Source organism: Mandrillus leucophaeus, unplaced genomic scaffold (genome assembly GCF_000951045.1).
Source record: "Mandrillus leucophaeus isolate KB7577 unplaced genomic scaffold, Mleu.le_1.0 Scaffold530, whole genome shotgun sequence".
Lineage (NCBI taxonomy): Eukaryota > Metazoa > Chordata > Mammalia > Primates > Cercopithecidae > Mandrillus > Mandrillus leucophaeus.
In genome coordinates, this window is record NW_012105698.1 from 1,301,824 (window position 1) to 1,314,146 (window position 12,323).

Here is a 12,323-nt window from a genome sequence, read left to right on the forward strand (position 1 = left end):
ACCAATGATAATGAATGTACAAATAAACCGATACAAGTTCTAGAAGAGGCCAGGCACAGTGGCTCATGCTTGTAATCCAAGCACTTTGGGAGGCCGAGGCGGGCAGATCACCTGAGGTCAGGAGTTCAAGGCCAGCCTGGCCCACATATGGTGAAACCCCATCTCTACTAAAAAATACAAAAATTAACTAGGCGTGGTGGCACATGCCTGTAGTCCCAGCTACTTGGGAAGCTGAGGCAAGAGAATCACTTGAACCCGGGAGCCAGAGGTTGCAATGAGCCAAGATCATACCACTGCACTTCAGTGTGGGCGACAAAGCAAGACTCTGTCTCACAAAAAAAAAAAAAGTTCTAGAAGAAAACACAAGAGAAGTCCTTACAAACTTGAATGGCAGAGGCTGGTTTAACTAAAACTTAAAATCTAGAAGCCCTAAAATTAATTGATAAATTATACTTTATGGAAAAAAAAAAGTTCTGCTTTGCCAAAAAAAAAAAAAAAAGTCAAGAGAAAAACTACTAACTGGAAAAAATGTTTGCAACTCACATCATGGACAAAGAGCTAACCTCCCCAGTATGTGAAGAACACTCATAAATCAAGAAGAAAAATATCGAGTCTGTCTAAGCCTACTCTGGCTTGGGAGGCTGCCTGATTAAAAGAAAGAAAAGAAACTAGAAGAAGAAAAAGAAAAGACCAACAATCCAATAGAAAAATGGGCAAAGAATATGAACAAACAGTTTCCATAATGTAAGAAAAAGTATCTGAAATTGGAAATAAGCAAAAGTGATTACTGCATGCCTGCCCAGGGTTTACCTGACTCTCTAAGGGTATTCACCTTTGTTTGACTCGCTATTTACAGTAGACAAGGATACTTTGCCATCAGTAGGGGAGGGTAAACATCAACTTGTAGAAAGTCAGTAAGGATGCAAAGGATTCTTATTATCTGTGGCAGAGGCGTGGGTGGCAGAAACTGAGCACTGGGGGACTTTTCTTTGTAAAGCTTTCTGTACTTTGGTTTTTAAATCATGTGACTGTATTACCCTTTAACCTTTTTTTTTTTTTGAGTTGGAGTCTTGCGCTGTTGCCCAGGCTGTGGCACAATCTCAGCTCACTGCAACCTCCACCTCCAGGGTTCAAGTGATTCTCATGTCTCAGCCTCCCAAGTAGCTGGGACTACAGGCATGCGCCACCATACCCGGCTAATTTTTGTATTTTTAGTAGAGATGAGTTTTCACCATGTTGGCCAGACTGGTCTTGAACTCCTGACCTCAGGTGATCCACCCACCTCGGTCTCCCAAACTGCTGGGATTACAGGCTTGAGTCACCGTGCCTGACAGTATTACCTTTAAAATTTTAATTAAGAAATTGAATTTCTGTTCAGCTTTATGAAGTATTATATAACTGACATACAATAAGTTGCAAATGTTTAAAGTATACACTTAGAAAAGTGTTGACATGTGTATACCGATGAAACAACCTCTATAATCAAGGAAGCAGATACATCCACCACCCCCAAAAGGTTCCTGTGCCCTTTGTCTCCCTTGCCCTCTGCACTCTCCCCGCTGCAAGGATTGATCTGCTTTCTGATGAGTTTGCATGTTCTGGAATTTTGTAAAGATTCATACAGTATGTACCTTGTATTATTATTATCAGTATCTTTGGTGTGTCTTTTTTTTTTTTTTTTTTTTTTTTTTTGAGACGGAGTCTCTCTCTGTTGCCCAGGCTAGAGTACAATGGCATAATCTCAGCTCACTGCAACCTCCACCTCCCGGGTTCAAGCAATTCTCTGCCTCAGTCTCCCCAGTAGCTGGGATTACAGGCGCCTGCCACCACGCCTGGCTAATTTCCTTATTTTTAGTAGAGACAGGATTTCACCATCTTGACTAGGCTGATCTTGAACTCCTGACCTCGTGATCCATCTGCCTTGACCTCCCAAAGGGCTGGTTTTACAAGCGTGAGCCACCGTGCCCAGCCTGGCCTGTCTTCTTTCGATCAATGTGATTATTCTGAGATTCCTCCATGTTGTCATGTTGGTGGATGTATCAATATTTCATTCCTTTTTACTGCTGAGTAGCAGTTCATTATATGAACACACCACAGTTTACTTATTTATTCACCTATTATTTTTCCTAATTTTTTTTTTTTTTTTTTTTTTTTTAGAGACAAGGTTTTTCTTGTTACCCAGGCTGGTCTTGAACTCCTGGTCTCAAGCCATCCTCCCGCCTCAGCTTCCCCAAACCCTGGGATTACGACATGAGCTACTGCACCCAGCCTCTCCATTCACCTACTGATGGACGTTTAGGCTGTTTCCAATCTTACACAGTTACAGATAAAGCTGCTATGAACAAACCTTTGTACGGACATATATTTTTATTTCTCTTGGGTAAATACCTAGGAATGAAGCAGCCGGATTATACAATAGGTGTATGTATGTTTAATATTTTAAGAAACTGTTTTCCCAACTGGTTATGCCATTTTGCATTCCCATCAGCAGTGCCTGAGTCCCAGTTGCTCCACACCCTCACCAACACTTGGCAGGCCTTTAATTTTAGCCATTCTAGTGGGGGGTGTAGTAATATCTTATTACGGTTTCAATATGCATTTTCTTATTGACTAACAATATTGAGCATGTTTTCACATGCTTATTTGTCATCTGTGTATCAGTTAGCATTTTTTTTTTTTTTTTGAGACAGGGTCTTGCCCTGTTGCCCAGGCTAGAGTGCAGTGCCACAATCTCAGCTTGCTGCAACCTCTGCCTCCTGAGTTCAAGCAACTCTCCTGCCTCAGCCTCCCGAGTAGCTGGGATCACAGGCATGCACCACCATGCCCAGCTAATTTTTGTATTTTTAGTAGAGACGGAGTGTCACCATGTTTGCCAGGCTGGTCTCAAACTCCTGACCATAAGCAATCCGCCCACCTCAACCTCCCAAAGTGCTGAGATTACAGGTGTGAACCACTGCACCCTGCCAACATCTTATTTTTTTTCTTTTTTTTTTAGACAGGGTCTTACTCTGTCGCTTAGGCTGGAGTGCAGTGGCACAGTCATGGCTCACTGCAGCCTCAAACTCCTGGGCTCAAGCTATCCTCCTGCCTCAGCCTCCCAAGTAGCTGGGACTATAGGTGTGCGCCACCACACACAGCTAATTTTTTACTTTTTGTAGAGACAGGGTCTTGCCCAGGCTGGTCTCCAGCTTCTTGTTTCAAAAGATCCTCCAGCCTCAGCCTCCCAAAGTGCTGGGATTATAGGCATAAGCCACTATGCCTGGCCTGGCCTTTTTCAATATAGTACATTGAATGGGTTTTTATTTGTTTGTGGGCCTCTCCTTTCTCCCTGCTTCTTCCCCTTGACCTTGGTGGATTCCTTGATTGGGTGGGGGCAAAGATTCCCACACTGCTTTGGCTTCTTGGTAACTGATCAAGTGACTGACTCCTACATAACCAAGGGACCCCACGAGTTCCCACCAGGCTTAACAAACTCACCCAGGACTCTGCTTGTCACATGGTGTTGTTCGCTTCTTCTCCTCAGCCAAGTGGAATTGAAGGAGGACAGACACACAGTCATTTCTACCTGCAGTGCTCCTGCCTTCAGATACCAGGTAAGTAACGCAGTTCCGAAACATAGCAACTCATTAACTGCACCAAAAAAAAGCTGCCTGCTGGAGTAAACTTCAGGAAGTGGTTTTTCTGAGCAGCTGGGAGTGAGGTGGGGGGAGGAAGGTGGAGGCAGGTGGGCAACAGACATGTCAGAGGGCTACCAGCACCAGGCACAGGAGGCCAACCACCTATTTCATGATGATGGTGATGGGAAATGAGATTCACCGGCCATTCCATTTCCCCCACCTGTAGCTGCAGATCTCATTAGTCTTGGAGAGTTGAAGAGCCAGACTCAACAGCCCGCATCCACTGGGTTTGGGACACACCCCAGCCTGGAAGTGAACATGCACTAATGCGTAAATCAGAAGCCTGAGGTTCTTGTCTGTTCTCTGTAATTTAATAGCTTAAATGTTCTGAGGCTCAGGTTCCTCACCTATATAATGGGAATAATATGCCCATCTATCCATTGAATAGGCTTGTTAGGAAGATCAAACAAGAGCTAGCCTTTGAAAGCACGTTTAACCAACAGAGCACAATAAGAACATAGTAACAACAAAAAAATTTAAAAAATAGCTGGGTACAGTGGTGCATGCCCGTGGTCCCAGCTACTCGTGAAGCTGAGGCAGGAGCAACACTTGAGCTCAGGAGTTTGAGGCTACAGTGAGCCGCGATCACACCACTGTACTCTAGCCTGGGCAACAGGGCAAGACCCTGTCTCAGAAAGTGATAATAATTAATTAAAATTTTTTTTAAAAAACAATGGTTATGATTGAACAATAATAACAACAGTTGTTGGTCTGGTTTGGCTGGGCATGCCACATCTGAATCGCTGCTCTGGAGCTCTGCTGACTCATGAACCCAAGGGCCAGCGCTCAGTGCCTTTTCTTCCACACCCACCATGTGCTGCCCTCACCACCCCAGTCTGGCCCCTCACAAAGGTGGGCAGCTGGGCAAAGGCAGGCAGGGACATTGTGGAGGAGTCTGTGCTATCCCATCCCCTGCAGGAGGCCTTCTCCAGTTACAACGGACATGGTTTTTGGTTTTGGGGGGGTTTTTTTTGAGACAGGTTCTTGTTCTGTTGCGCATGCTGGAGTGCAGTGGCGTGATCACAGCTCACTGCAACCTCTGCCTCCCAGGTTCATGCCATCCTCCCACCTCAGCCTCTCAAGTAGCTGAAACTATAGGCATGCACCACCACATCCGGCTAATTTTGGTAATTCTTGTAGAGACGGGATCTCGCCACATTGCCCAGGCTGGTCTCAAACTCCTGAGCTCAAGCAATCTGCACGCCTCGGCCTCCCAAAGTACTGGAATTATAGGCATGAGCCATTGCACCTGGCTGACATGGTTGTATTATGACTCATAACCATAGGCATTTTTGCCTTTGTAGACCTCTTCCTCCATAAAAAGAAATAAAAATTATGTTTTGAAACTGTACTGGTATAAATAAAAATATATTCACATTATAAATTTAAAAATTTCTTTTACCTAGACAGTATTTTTATTCTTCTGATTACTGTATCTTCTAGATCTAATGAAGAAGGACCTGACAGCAGATCATGCACACAACAGCCCAAGGGATTAGGGGAGCTACTGTCTTACACCCTGAGTGGCCTGGCCGCTGATCGGGGAAGAGCACCGCCATTTCCCAGGCACTGAAGCCAAAACAGGTATTTGTGCATTCTGTTCTCAAAACCACAAAAGCACAAGCAACAAAATAACAAAAATAGATAAACTGGACTTTATTAAAACTAAAAATGTTTTTATTGCAAAGGATAGCATTAGGAAAGTGAAAGGTAATTCACAGAATGGGAGAAAATATTTGGAAATCAAATATCTGATAAGGGTCTAGGATCTTGAATATATAAAGAACTGTTACAACTCAACAACAAAAACACAACCACTTTAAAGAATTGGCAAAGGGGCCGGGCGTGGTGGCTCATGCCTGTAATCCCAGCACTTGGGGAGGCTGAGGCAGGAGGATCACTTAAGGTCAGGAGTTCCAAGACCAGCCCGGCCAATATGGTGAAACTCCATCTCAACTAAAAATACAAAAAATTAGCTGGGCGGTGGCACATGCCTGTAATCCCAGATACTCAGGAGGCTGAGGCAGGAGAATCACTTGTTCCCAGGAGGCAGAGGTTGCAGTGAGCCAAGATCACATCACTGCACTCCAGCCTGGGCGATAGAGTGAATGGGACTCCGTCTTAAAAAAAAAAAAATGGATTTGAGCAGATTATTTCTCCTAAGAAGATTTAAAAAAAAAAAAGACCCCAAACACATAAAAAGATGCTCAACATCTTTAGTCATTAGGGAATTGCAAATCAAAACTACAATGAGATACCACTTCATACCCACTAGGATAACGATAACCAAAAAGACAGACGCTAAGCATTGATGAGGATGTAGAGAAACAGGAATGCCCATAGCCTACTATGGCATTGTAAAATGATACAGCCACTTTGAAAACAGCTAGCAGTTCCCCCAAAATTAAAACTAAAGTTACCATGTGATCCAGCAGCAATTCAACTACTGGGGATATAGTCAAGAGAGCTGAAAACATGTCCACACAAAAACATGTTTATAGGGCTGGGCGCAGTAGCTCACGCCTGTAATACCAGCACTTTGGGAGCCCAAGGCGGGTGGATCACAAGGTCAGGAGATCAAGACCATCCTGTCTAACACGGTGAAACCCCGTCTCTACTAAAAATACAAAAAATTAGCAGAGTGTGGTGGCGGGCGCCTGTAGTCCTAGCTACTCGGGAGGGTGAGGCAGGAGAATGGCGTAAACCCAGGAGGTGGAGCTTGCAGTGAGCCGAGATCACGCCACTGCACTCCAGCCTGGAATGACAAAGCGAGATTCTGTCTCAAAAAAAAAAAAAAAAAAGTAACAAATCTTTATAGAAGCAGTATTCACAATAGCCAAAACATAGAAACAACACAAATGTTCATCAATTGATGAATGAGTAAACAAAATGTGATATATCAATATAATGGAATATTATTTCCATGTTGGTCAGGCTGGTCTCAAACTCCCGACCTCAGGTGATCTGCCCACCTCAGCCTCCCAAAGTGCTGGAATTACAGCCGTGAGTCACTGCGCCCAGCCAGTTTTACACTTTTTAAGCCAATTCATTTTAACATCCCTGATGGTAGATATCTGTGTATCTAATGATCAATTGATCAATCAATCTAAGCATATATACATATGCTCTTTGATTCTCCTTTGAGTAGGTTATAGCATTTCACTGGTTCACTCATTAATTGATAAGTTAAATAAAATATTTGACGCATGTTCATTTTATATTTGTATGACAGTTATGATTTTACTCCTAAAAATTATAAGACTCCACTATGGAGCTTTTACTTAAATAATAATAACTAATGTTTATTGAGTGCTTACATACTTCTCACGTTTCCTTTAATCCTATGAGTCAGTTACTGTTATTACTCTCCTTTTATAAGAGAGAAACAAGACTCTCAGAGAGGTTAGTACTCTTGCCCACGATCCCACAGCTGAAGTGGTGATGCTGACTGCCTGCCTTCAGCCCTGAGCCCTAATTCCTCACACAGGGTCCCTAGAAGAAAAACATTTCACAGCTGGGTGCGGTGGCTCACACCTGTAATCCCAGCACTTTGAGAGGCCAAGGCAGGTGGACTGCCTGAGGTCAGCAGTTTGAGACTAGCCTGGCTAACATGATGAAACCCCATCTCTACTAAAAATACAAAAAATTATCTGAGCATGGTGGTGCACACCTGTAATCCCAGCTACTCGGGAGGCTGAAGCAGGAGAATTGCTTGAACCCGGAAGGCACAGGCGAGCTGAGATCCCGCTACTGCACTCAAGCCTGGGTGACAGAGTGAGACTCTGTCTCAAAAAAAAAAAAAAAAAAAAAAAAGAAAAGGAAAGAAAAAAGGAAACATTTCAGGACTTCTTGAAATGCTCCACAATAGAAAAATCTTTGGTCTAGAACAAAGATGGAAGGGATCAAAGTCTGAAACAGTTGAAATACACTGAATGTAACATGTATTCACCAAGGTTATTCAAGGATGTAATCCTTCACCTTGTTCTATACAACTGTCTTCATGTTTCCTGTTTCTTTGCAGCTTCATTACCTGATTAAACAAAATTAAAATAAATAGATACGTAAAAATCAAAAAGGTAGCCAAGTTGGGGTATGAGAATATGCACAGGATATGATGCTTCTAGACAGAAATGAGATTCATGTGATTTAGGACCATGTCAGGAGCCTGTGTAAACATTCCTAATACCCAGAATGTGAGAACACATCTGGGCCTGCGGATGGATACCTCCCAAATGTCAAGGACATGCTTTAATTAGAGCTTTTTTTAAAATGGACCAGTTGCAGCCAGCGCTATGGCTCGTGACTATAATCCCAGCATTTTGGGAAGCTGAGGTGGGAGGATCACTTGAGCCCAGGAGTTCGAGACCCTCCTGGACAACATAGTGAGACCCCCTATCTCTACATAAATTTTGTTTTTTAATTAGCCAGGCCTGGGGGTACATGCCTGTGGTCCTAGCTACTCAGGAGGCTGAGGTGGGAGGATTGCTTGAGTTGGGAGGTGGAGGCTACTGTGAGCCATGTTTGGGCCATGGCACTCCATCCTGAGTGACAGAGCGAGACCCTGTCTCAAAAACAAAACAAACAAATAAACAAAAGCCAGAAACCTTGGTAGTGATGGTATACTGTAGTTTTGCAAAATGTTACCATTAGGGGAAACTAGTACATATCTCTGTATTATTTACTGCAAATGCATGCAAAAGTGCTATTATCTCAATAAAAATATTTCTATTTAAAAAATAAGGCCGGGTGCCATGGCTCACACTTGTAATCTCAGCACTTTGGGAGGCTGAGGCAGAAGGATCACTTGAGGTCAGGAGTTGGAGACCAACCTTGACAACATGGTGAAACCTTGTCTCTACTAAAAATGCAAAAATTAGCCAGGCATGGTGGCACGTGCCTGTGGTCCCAGCTACTCAGGAGGCTGAGGCAGGAGAATCGCTTGAACCCGAAAGGCGGAGGTTGCAATGAGTCGAGATCGTGCCACAGCACTCCAGCCTGGGCGACAGAGCGAGACTCAGTCTCAAAACGAAAAAAAAAAAAAAAACAAACCTTGAATTTTCGCATTGCTCTTTAGAATGTGGAAGGAACTTGGAAATTTTCTCTGAGGGTAAGAGAGAGCAAACATGCTCCCAAAAAGGGGAAATTCTAAACGGAAAACAAACAGGGACATTTTCCACCTAGAAAAGATCTTGTATATTCAGGGAGGTAAAGGGGATTTCTGCAAATTATTGTGAGATGCACTGACAAGCCTCAACTCCTAAATGAAATGTTTTTCTCCCAGGTCATTTCAAGGCCAGTTTCCCCAGAAAACTACCCTTAGATGAACCTCTCTAAGAGACAGATGGGCAAGTAGGAAGTGCTCTTAGCTCCCTCTCTCCCATCCCCCATAGGATGAGGCCTACAGAGGAATCCCTTAGGTCAACTTACAGAGAAAGACCCTGAGGCCCTGAGGTTGGCCATTTGTCTTGTCTGTGTGGCCAGCAAGGGGACTGCTGGGCCTGGCAGTGTCTCAGGACTTCCTGGCCAGGGAGCTTCCTTTGTTGTCTCTGGAGTCCCCCCTTGCCCTGTGTCCTTGAGTCTAGGACCTGGCACAGGTACATGTGATGCCATGCCCAGGGTGCTCTAATCCAGGCACTGGCCTCTAAGGAATGGTTACTGAGGGCCGGACCAAGTCTAGCAGAGCCAGCTCTCACCAGGCCTGTGCAGTGGGTGAGCATATGTGATGGGAGGACATAGGCAGTGAGTGGGTATATGCAGTGGGTGGGCATATGCAGTGGATGGGCATGTGTAGTGAGTGGGTATATGTGGTGAATGGGCATATGCAGTGGGTGGGCATATGCAGTGAGTAGGTATATGCAGTGGGCGGGCATATGCAGTGAGTAGGTATATACAGTGAGTAGGTATATGCAGTGGATGGGTATATGCAGTGGATAGGCATGTGTAATGGGCAGGAATATGCAATGGGTGGGCATATGCAGGGGTTGGGTATATGCAGTGGATAGGCACATGTACTGGGTGGGCATATGTCATGGGTGGGCAAGTGCAGCAAGTGGGTATATGCAGTGGGTAGGCATGTGCAGTGGGTGGGTATATGCAGTGGGTGGGCATATGCAATGGGTGGGCATATGTGATGGGTAGGCATATGCAGTGAGTGGGTATATGCAGTGGGTAGGCATGTGCAGTGGGTGGGTATATGCAGTGGGTGGGCATATGCAATGGGTGGGCATATGCAGTGAGTGGGTATATGCAGTGGGTAGGCATATGCAGTAAGTGGGTATATGCAGTGGGTGGGCATATACAGTGGGTGGGCGTATGTCATGGGTGGCATATGCAGGGCTGGGCACCTGCCGCAAGTGGGCTGTCACGGGAGACTTTGCTCACACTAAGAGACTCTGAGTTTCAGTTTTCTGCCGCCTAACATGATGCTATCTGCCACTGCCTGTAAATCCATTTTTAACCCCCAGCTAGGGAAGCTGAAGGAAGAGGAACAGCAGGGCCACCAGCTCAGCCCGGTGGCTGCATTGTTCTCCCCTGACATTGTTCTCAGGCCGGCTCTGCTTACCCAGAAGGCCCCCGTGAGCCCTAGGGAATCCGATGAGATTGTTTTTCCCAAGACCGGGCTCTTCAGGTGTGAGCTGCAGTTCTTGGGCCACGTAGGTTACTGTGGCATTTCTGCAGCAGGAAAGAGGAAGGAACTTCTGATCTGTGCGGCAACGGCCATCAACAATGTGCACCCCCACCAGCCGGCAGGGCGAAGAGGAAAGGAGCTCAGTTTCCATAGCGATAAATCACCAGGAAGGGAGCCCGGAGGGAGCCGGCAATCAGACTGCTCCCTTCCCCTGGCTCCCTGCAAACGCATTCCCAACACCAGAGTCGGTTAGCGGCCTGGCGCCTCTCCAGACTGAGCCCCCAGAACCGCAGGCAGAGGAAGACAGAAGGGACTCTGCCAGATGGAAAACAAGTTCCCAGCTCCTCTTCAACGCGTCAGTAAAGCATGGAAGCCCAAGCAAATGCATCGGGGCCCAGGGCTGTGCCACAACTGGGTGGCCACACGCCACATGCGAAGCTCTCGATGCATGCCACCTACATGATTCCATTCCGTTCTCTTATATTACGCCCTCCACACGACTGTGTTCTATTAAATGAGCCCACAGCACAGGTGCTATTAGCCCTTTTATCACAGAAGAAGAAACAGGCCTTGCGAGGGAGAGAGATGCACCAGAGACAATTCACCAAGTTAACAATAGCTCCTGAAGGTCTCAAGGCTCTCTTCTGAGATTCTTTCTCTTGCCAAAATCAGACCATTTTCCCCAAAGAAAACATTTGAGTTTTTTTGAAATGCTCTGGGAAGTCACTTATCCCAAACCTCATCAGCCACTCTTTATGCAGGCCATGGTCTCTTGCCTGTAACCCTTGCACATGCTATTCCTTCTGCTTGAAATACTGTTCCCTGCTTCCTTGGTCAGCTAACTCCTCAGGGGACTTGTTTCATCCCTCCTTCCCAGTAGCTCAGATGCCTTGCTTTCTGGGCTCCCACAGAACTTACACCATATTGTGAAGCAACACAGAGTAACAGTAGGAGAAAAGGCTCTTCTAGGCCCAGACTAGCTGTGTGACCTCAGGGGATTTGCTTAACCTCTCTGAGCCTTGATTTCTTCATAGGCAAGATGGAGAGAATGCGAGCATCTGCCTCACAGTGTGTCTGTGAGGACTGGACATTAACATATGTAAAGCACTTAGAAAATGCTTGCCTGTGGTTAATGCTCTAGAAACATTAGTCACTAAAGAATTAAGTTCTTAAAGCAAGAGCCATCCTTCATGGATATCTCTAGATCTAAAGGTTTAGGACCTACTAGGTGTGGAGCAAATGTCACTCTGGATTCATGGGAGACTATTTTCCAGCTACCATTTAGGCAACAGGCACGGTGCTAGGCACCTTGATTCATAATATTTAATCTAGTTAAGTCATTCCAGGACTGGTCCCAGGTAGCCAAGGACCAGCATTTTGTCAGTGTAGCCTGCAGCATTCTTGAATGGCCCCTCTGATCGCGTGATATCCCCTCCAGACTTCCTGCCCTGCTCAGGCCTGAAAACAGTCCCCACACTCAGTGACAGGTGAGGAAGCCCTCAGCCTTGCCACAACAGGGGTTACCCATGTGGTCTGTAAACACCAAGAGATTTAAATAATGGACATACCTGTATCCCAGGGGCCACTCAGACGGCAAAAGACAAACCCCACCTTGGGCAGCCACTCTCCTCCATGGTTTCGCTTGAAAAAATGAAACGAAACTCTTCATACAAATACTCGGGTTTTAAACAAAGTTATGTAACAGCCAAGTCTCTCCACTTAAAAATACAGTCTTCTCCAAATCTATAGAGACAGGATGCCGACCAGAGGTTGCCTGGGACTTGGAGAGGGATTGGAGGATGATTGCCAATGGGCTAGAGGGAACTTTTGGGGGTGAAGAAAATGTGCTCAGCTGGATTGTGGTGATGCTTGTACAACTCTGTCTTCACAAATTGTAGGGTTCCCGAATGTAGTCAATAAAAATACAGGATGCCTAGTTAAATTTCAGATATGCAACAAATATTATTTTTAATATAAGTATGTCTCAGATGGGACATCCTTGCATATTGCATGGGATA

The 12,323-nt window shown here is 45.3% G+C and overlaps 1 protein-coding gene across 1 annotated transcript in view; it reads right to left on the reverse strand.

Annotated features, from left to right (window-relative positions):
* PECAM1 (platelet/endothelial cell adhesion molecule 1) overlaps positions 1-11,956 on the reverse strand; it is a 111,725-nt gene extending 99,769 nt beyond the window's left edge. Inside the window, exon 1 of the mRNA XM_011997113.1 lies at positions 11,874-11,956. The gene's annotated coding sequence lies outside the window, so the exon portion shown is untranslated. The remainder of the gene's footprint in view (positions 1-11,873) is intronic.
* Positions 11,957-12,323: the final 367 nt, after the last annotated feature.